Source organism: Leopardus geoffroyi, chromosome B4, assembly GCF_018350155.1.
Source record: "Leopardus geoffroyi isolate Oge1 chromosome B4, O.geoffroyi_Oge1_pat1.0, whole genome shotgun sequence".
Classification (NCBI taxonomy): domain Eukaryota; kingdom Metazoa; phylum Chordata; class Mammalia; order Carnivora; family Felidae; genus Leopardus; species Leopardus geoffroyi.
Window position 1 is genome coordinate 12339108 of NC_059341.1, and position 6880 is coordinate 12345987.

The 6880-nt window shown below is 48.1% G+C and overlaps 1 long non-coding RNA gene across 4 annotated transcripts in view; it reads left to right on the forward strand.

Moving 5' to 3' along the window:
• Positions 1-5518, forward strand: part of LOC123590938 — an 83561-nt gene extending 78043 nt beyond the window's left edge. For 3 of the 4 annotated variants that reach the window (XR_006709040.1, XR_006709041.1, XR_006709042.1), the window contains 2 exons: positions 1410-1540; positions 2437-3018. This is a non-coding gene — a long non-coding RNA (uncharacterized LOC123590938). Of the gene's footprint in view, positions 1-1409; positions 1541-2436; positions 3019-5436 lie in introns of those variants that run through there. The other variant, XR_006709043.1, reaches the window with a different exon arrangement.
• Positions 5519-6880: the final 1362 nt, after the last annotated feature.

Genomic DNA, 6880 nt, shown 5'->3' on the forward strand with positions numbered 1-6880 from the left:
TTCCTCCCACCGGGCCGGCCCGGAGAGTGAAGGGGGTGGAGGGGAGGCTCTGTCCAGGCCGCGTGGCTGCTCGTCTGGTCACCTAAAGGACAGGGCGGGGCGCTGTCGAAAGCAACTGCATCCAGAAGTATGGGGTCACAGCGCTCCCAGCCCTTGTGGGGTGCATGCACCTGCCCAAGGTCACTTCAGTTCATGGCAGGGCCATCTCCTGTCTTCCTCTCCTGCACCCCCCGGCCTCCTGGGCCTGCTTTCTTCCCTGACCTACTTCTCCCAAGATAATTGAGAAACGAATGACTAAAGCTGCAGGCTCAGGCCTGTTGTGAAAGGTTGGGATGGCTGTTCATCAACGTTAAAACATCTGGACCTTTTTTCTAAAACAAGAAAAATAAGTCTTGTGCAGATTGCGTTGTATCAAGATCGCCTTTTTCTTGATACAAGTTTTTTTTTACAAATGTAGAAAAATGGAACTTACCATTTCTGTCAAAGAGGAACAAACTATTGCAGTATGGAGCTTAAAGGAAGCTTTTAGTTGCCAAGGAAGGAGGCGATGAGCTTCCTGGAGGAAGCCTCGCCTTGAGGTGGGACCAGCTTTATGGGATCCTGAGCCGCCAGCCCTTCCTTCTGGAGACAGAAATCTGTCGGGTGGCCTCCCCATCAGGCAGTAGGAAGGGACTGGGGTGTGATGTGCCCTGGGACCTGCCTTCACACACAGCACCTGTATGGGCGGGGCCGTGTCCTTCGGACGTGGCTTTGTCGTGCCGTGGCCTGGGAACCCAGGCCATTTCTGATAAAGTCCCGAGAGAAGACACACTACCCCTGGAGGTGGCCCCAGACAGCAGGAGCCGGCCTGAGCCACAGCGACTTGGGCTGTCAGTAGCAGAGCCTGGGTCTCGGTCGGTTGGGGCTGTCACAACACACACTGTGACAGAAGAAGCCACTTCCTTCTCAGAGTTGTGGAGGCCGGAAGTCTCAGATCAGTCAAGGTGCTGGCCGATGCAGTTCCTGGTGAGGGTTTTCCTGGCTTGCAGACAGACGCCTTACTGTGTCCTCACTTGGCAGAGAGAGCAAGAGATCTGGTGGCTTTTCCTCTGACAGGGACACTAATCCCATAGTGGGTGCCCCACCCTCATGACCTCATCTCAACCTGATTCCCTCCCAAAGGCCCACCTCCAAGTACCATCAAGTTGAAGGTCAGGGCTTCAGTCTTTAACTGCTCTCTGTGCCTCATCATTACCTTTATGCCTCCTCAGTCGCTTACGCCGACCTCTGGGCTGAGCTTCTTAAACTATCCGTGGGGAAGTTTTCTTATTCGCAATGGGGGAGGATGTGTGGTGAGAAAAATGAAATTATTATATAAAAAAGACATGAAATACAAGCTCATTCCTTTCTTTCTTTTTTGTTTTTATTAGATCCCACTGACCGAGCATTGCTGTTGGGTTGGTGTGGATGCTGCTGAATGCCCACTGTCACTTTCTGTATTCATCTTGGGGAGCAGTAACCCAGCCTGTCGGGGCCTCCTGCACAGACCGCCCTTTGAATGGTACCGTCGGGAGCCCCGTGGGATAGTCTGTCAGCCCCCACGTCAGTGGGACTCTGCCACTTCCAGAGACAGAGACCCAAGATCGGATCCCAGTGAAGAGGCGGGACTCCTCCCAAGGGGACAGAGCAGACTGCTTTACGAGAGCCAAGGGGCCCTCTTTCCCAAAAGCACTGGATGTCAGAACAGAAGGGCTGGGAATCTGAACACGAGTGAAGGTTTCCCAGGAGAAACTCTCCTGGCAAGGCCGCTGGAGAGAGAAAGCTCACCTCAGCCTCCGACCAGTTGACCAAGTGTCAAGTCTTTCATTAAGATTTGCTGACCAAAGAGGAGAGGGACGCAGGTTCCCTCTGTTCCTCCATGGTGTCCAAGCTCAGCATGGGGCTCGGGAGCACCAGACAGCTGGGATGTCTGTGCTCTCTGGGCTGTAGCTCCGTAAGCCTCGCAGGCACGACCCTGGGGCACTGGGCTGTCGGGAGACCAGGGGTCTCTGATTCATCATCAGTAACGCGGCGGCGACAGCCCTGCAGTCGTGGTCATTTGCTGGGGAGGCCCTTACAAGACCCCACAGGATGAGTGGTATAGACAACAGAATTTTCCTTCCTCACCGACCCTTCCCTCCCGGCCTCAGAAGGAACCAGCTCTGCCCACACCTTGACTGCAGATTTCTAGCCGCCACAGCCGTGAGGAAAGAAATTTCACCTGCAGTGAAATGAGGGGTGAGCCTGCGATCCCCCCAGGTTCAGCCTGATTGTAAGCAGATTAAGGCTCAGCGTAGAACTCTTGTGGTGCGGCCTTCTGACGCGGCTGAATGTGGGACTTCGACCGTGTAATCTTTCCAAGTTAAAATGTATTTATAAAGCGCAGATAATAAAAATAACATCTATTTATCTCCCTAGGTGTTCTGAGCCTTCAGTGACGCTGGCAGCGATGATGCATTACAAAACCAAACAAATTAGTCCTCGGGACAGACGACCCGGGGGCAAATCAAGCACCACAACAGAAAAGACAAGCTTTCAAACCAACGAGAGAAGACAAGATTGTAATGCCTTCCTAACAACCTTGCTTTATTGATGCAATGCAAGGAAAACTACATTAGATTCTATTGATTCTCTTTGAGATCTAATAATATGCTCTATTCAGATCTTATTCACATACACTTCCTCCACAGTCTTTCTCAGGAGCTGAAATTGGCCAGTTACAAACAGAATTTGTTCTCCTGTCCTTTGAAATCACAGAAGCGGACGTGTTTTCGAACACAAAAGATACGAAGCTTTCTTTGGGAAACAAAGCATAGTGGGGAAAAATATCTCCCCTCTAAACAAAATTGAAAGCATGCCTTACTTCAGATTTATTTGATTACAGAATCTTCCTCGGGGCTAATCAGTTTTCGAACCCATTCCTATTGGCACCAGTGAGCTAATAAAAAACCCAGAAGGAGAGAAGTATCACAACAACTCAGAGAAACAAGGTTGTTCATTTAAAAAAAAAAAAAAAAGCATTGAATTAATGTTTACACTGCTGAGTCAAATTATTTATATGTATGCTATAGGTTTTGCATCCCCAGAATTTGTTAGCATTCAGAGTATGATAAATTGTACCTGGCTGACTTGTGAAAAATCATCTCGAGAAAGATTTTTTTTTTTTTTCCAGTGGGAAAATATATGGATGACACATGGTGGCTTATTGAAACTGTTCTTTGGGTGAACAGCCAGAACAATTCAGCAGAAGGGAGAGGCGGATTTACAAATTATTATTTTTTATTTTTTGAGAGAGAGAATGAGCAGGGGAGGGGCAGAGGGACAGGCAGAGAGAGAATCCCGAGCAGGCGCCACACCGTCAGCACAGAACCCGATGCAGGGCTCGAACTCACGAACCATGAGATCATGACCTGAGCCGAAACCAGGAGTCAGACGCTCAACTGACCGAGCCCCCCAGGCGCCCCAAGGAGAGGCGGGGTCTTGGATGTCACAGTGGATGATTAAGAATTTTGGCTTTGGGGCAGTGTTGTAATAATGCTCATCAGGTAACTTCTGTACCTCGTCTGCATCTCTACAGTAGGTTGGAAACTCAGGGTTTTCTGCAAATATTCAAAGCAATAAAACACACAGTACTACAGGAGCCCGTCCAGAGTCAAGAATCTAATAAATGTCAGCTTTTGTATCCTTATTATTACAGAGAATCTCTTATTTATATTTCATCTGCAGAAAAATTACAAAAAGGATTAACTATGTTGAAAAAAATAAATAAAAGTAGGTCTCGGGCCTCCTTAACGCCCGCGCCGTGTCAGTTTTAAGAAGGGGTGTTAACACGGGTTAGCAAGCCTGTGGAGAACCCAGAGCCCTCGTGTGTTGCTGGCAGGGAGGTTAAAGGGTGCGGACCCCTTGGAAAACTGGTGGTTCCTTGAAAGTTAAACACGGAGTTTCTATCTGGCCCAGCAGTTCCACTCCTGATTGTATATACACCCAGGGAATTAACAACACGCATCTGTACAAAATTGTATACCGGTGTTCGTTGCCGATTTAGTCACGACAGCCAAAAGATGGAAACAGCTGAGGTATCACCATTGGCTAATGAAAGGATAAATAAAATGTGGTACGGCCACGCAATGGAATGTTATTTGGCAAAAAGCAGCAATGCTAACACTGATACACGCTACAATGTGGATAAACCATCAAAACACTATACCAAGTGAAAGAAGCCATGTGTCACGAAAGCTACCTCTTGGATAATTCCATTAAAAAAAATTGATTGAAAAGCATTTATCACTTACAAATTGCATTTTCTCTTCTTTTTAAAAAGTTATTTGTTTTTTAAGTTATCTCTGCACCCAGTGCGGGGCTCAAGCTCACGACCCAGAGATCAAGAGCCGTATGCTCTTCTGACTGAGCCAGTCAGGTGCCCTTTTCTGATTTTTTATACAATGTTGCTCATTTCAGGTGTATAACATAGTGAGTGACACACTCTTTGCATATGTTCTGAAATGACTACCCCAATAAGTCTAGTCACCATGGATGACTCCGTTTATTTGAAATATCCAGAACAGGCGAATGCGTGGAGACAGAGGTATTAGTGGTTACCTAGGTTGGGTCAGGGAGCAGTAACGGGTGTGACTGCTAATGGGTACAGGGTGTCTTTTTGGAGTGATGAAAATTTTCTGGAATTAGGTAGTGATGGTTGTATGACTTCGTGAATATACTAACACTCACTGAATTGTACACTTTAAAATGGTTAGTTTTATAGTATATGAATTTTTGTTAATGTTTATTTATTTTTGAGAGAGAGAGAATGCAAGCAGGGGAGGTGCAGAGAGAGAGAGAGAGAGAGAGAGAGAGGGAAACACAGAATGGGAAGCAGGCTCCAGGCTCTGAGCTGTCAGCAGAGAGCCCGACACGGGGCTCAAACTCACAGACCGCAAGATCATGACCCGAGCCAAAGTCAGATGTTCAACCAACCGAGCCACCCAGGCACCCCTATGGTATATGAATTTTATCTGGGGAAAAAACTGATGAATGCTTAATGTGTCAGAAGGTAACAAAAATTGCAGCATCCAGAGATAATCACTGCAAATATTTTGATGTAGATCCATCAGACTTAGGCAAATATACATAAAAAATAAAATAAAATGGGGGGCACCTGAGCGGCTCAATCTGTTGAGCATCCGACTTCAGTTCAGGTCATGATCTCACAGTTCGTGGGTTCGAGCCCTGCATCGGGCTCTGCACTGACCGCTCAGAGCCTGGAGCCTGCTTTGGATTCTGTGTCTCGCTCTCTCTCTCTCTGCTCCTTCCCCGCTCATGTTCTCTCTCTCAAAAATAAATAAACATTTAAAAAAATAATAAAATGGGATCATACAGCGCAGGCTGCCGAGTGAACGTTTTATATTACTATCCTCTTAGGAAACTGCCTCGAACCATCGGCGGCTTCTACCTCTCAGTGTCCCCCAATGCCTGGCATTTCCACATTTCTCGTCATGTTCCTGACTTTCAAACTGTTCCTCGGATCATCAGCGTACTTTGAATGCTTTGTCACAACCCGCCCTGTGTTATGAGATGCTCCATTGACACCTATGATTTCAATGGCACCGATTCCGAAATCCCTATTTCTACCTTGACTTCTATCCCATGTACTCGTCCTGCGTCTCCAAATGCCTACTGGAAATTCCCACTGGATATTCATCAGTGACGTTATCATAGGACTAAAATCGAACTCATTAAACTTTTCGATGCCACAGCCTGGCACAGCAGAAGATGGGCGGAGTTCTGAATCTTGAGAGACGAGTTCATGCCCACACTTAACCTTTCTGATTCAAGTCAGGCTTCCTGGAAGTTACGGAAAATGTACTTTGGCTGATTCAGACAGAAAAGGGATGTGAGGAGAGACATGTGGCAGCTTTCCCAACAGGCCGGAAGGAGGAGCCAGCCTGGGAAAGGCAGCAGGCAGTGCGGCGTTCCAGGAGCTAGCAGGTCTTAGGGATGCGAACGGGAGCTGGATACGGGACAGCCCCTGTCCACTCTGCCTAGCCTCGATTTCCTTAAGCCAAGAAAAATGGGGATAATTTGACCACCCACCTCATGGGATTGTAAGGAAGATGGAGCTGGTATTCCGGAACATTCTTTGTAGACCATGAGCCCCTCCACAGGTGTAAGGTTGTTTATACTACAAAGTGAGGTTTTTCCTTCCCATCTCTGTTCTGTTCCTGACCCTTTTTACCTCTGTGCCCACTCAGTGTCCCTCCTCCCACCCCCTCCGTCCGTGGGTGCCCCCTCCCCCTCAGGGCCCCTTTTCCCACCAGCACCTCCAGATCCAAGCCCCGGGGTTTCTTCATCCTTCCTTCACCTTTCTCCCACCTTTCTCTTCCCCTCACCATTGGCACCTTAGAATTCAGGGGCAACGAAGGAAACCAGCCTCTCCCAAGCTTGATTACACATTGGGCTCGCCTGGGGCAGACCTCCCAGGCCTCGTTCTTACACAAGCTTCTCGGGAGAGCACGGCAGGAACGGGCCCGCCCCCAGGAATCTACAAACCGAGTTTCTCTCGCCCAGAGCGCTAGCCCCCAGAAGAGGGTTCCGAATTGAAGCAGGTTTGGAAAACGCCGCATCCGTCTCCCTCGAAAAGAGTCACAATTCAAGAGGTCCTGCAGGTAAGATACCTGTGAAACAGTGCAAATGTCTAAGACCACGAGGTTGCGAAGCTGTCTCGTCCTGTGATCCTGTGATTTATACTAAGAGATACAGATTTGGTCTTGTTTCTGGCACGGAAGTTCCCCAACCCTTGGAATTTCCTAAATGATGAGAGCCACAAAGGTGTCGTTTGTTATGTTAAGGAGGTGACTTTCGGACC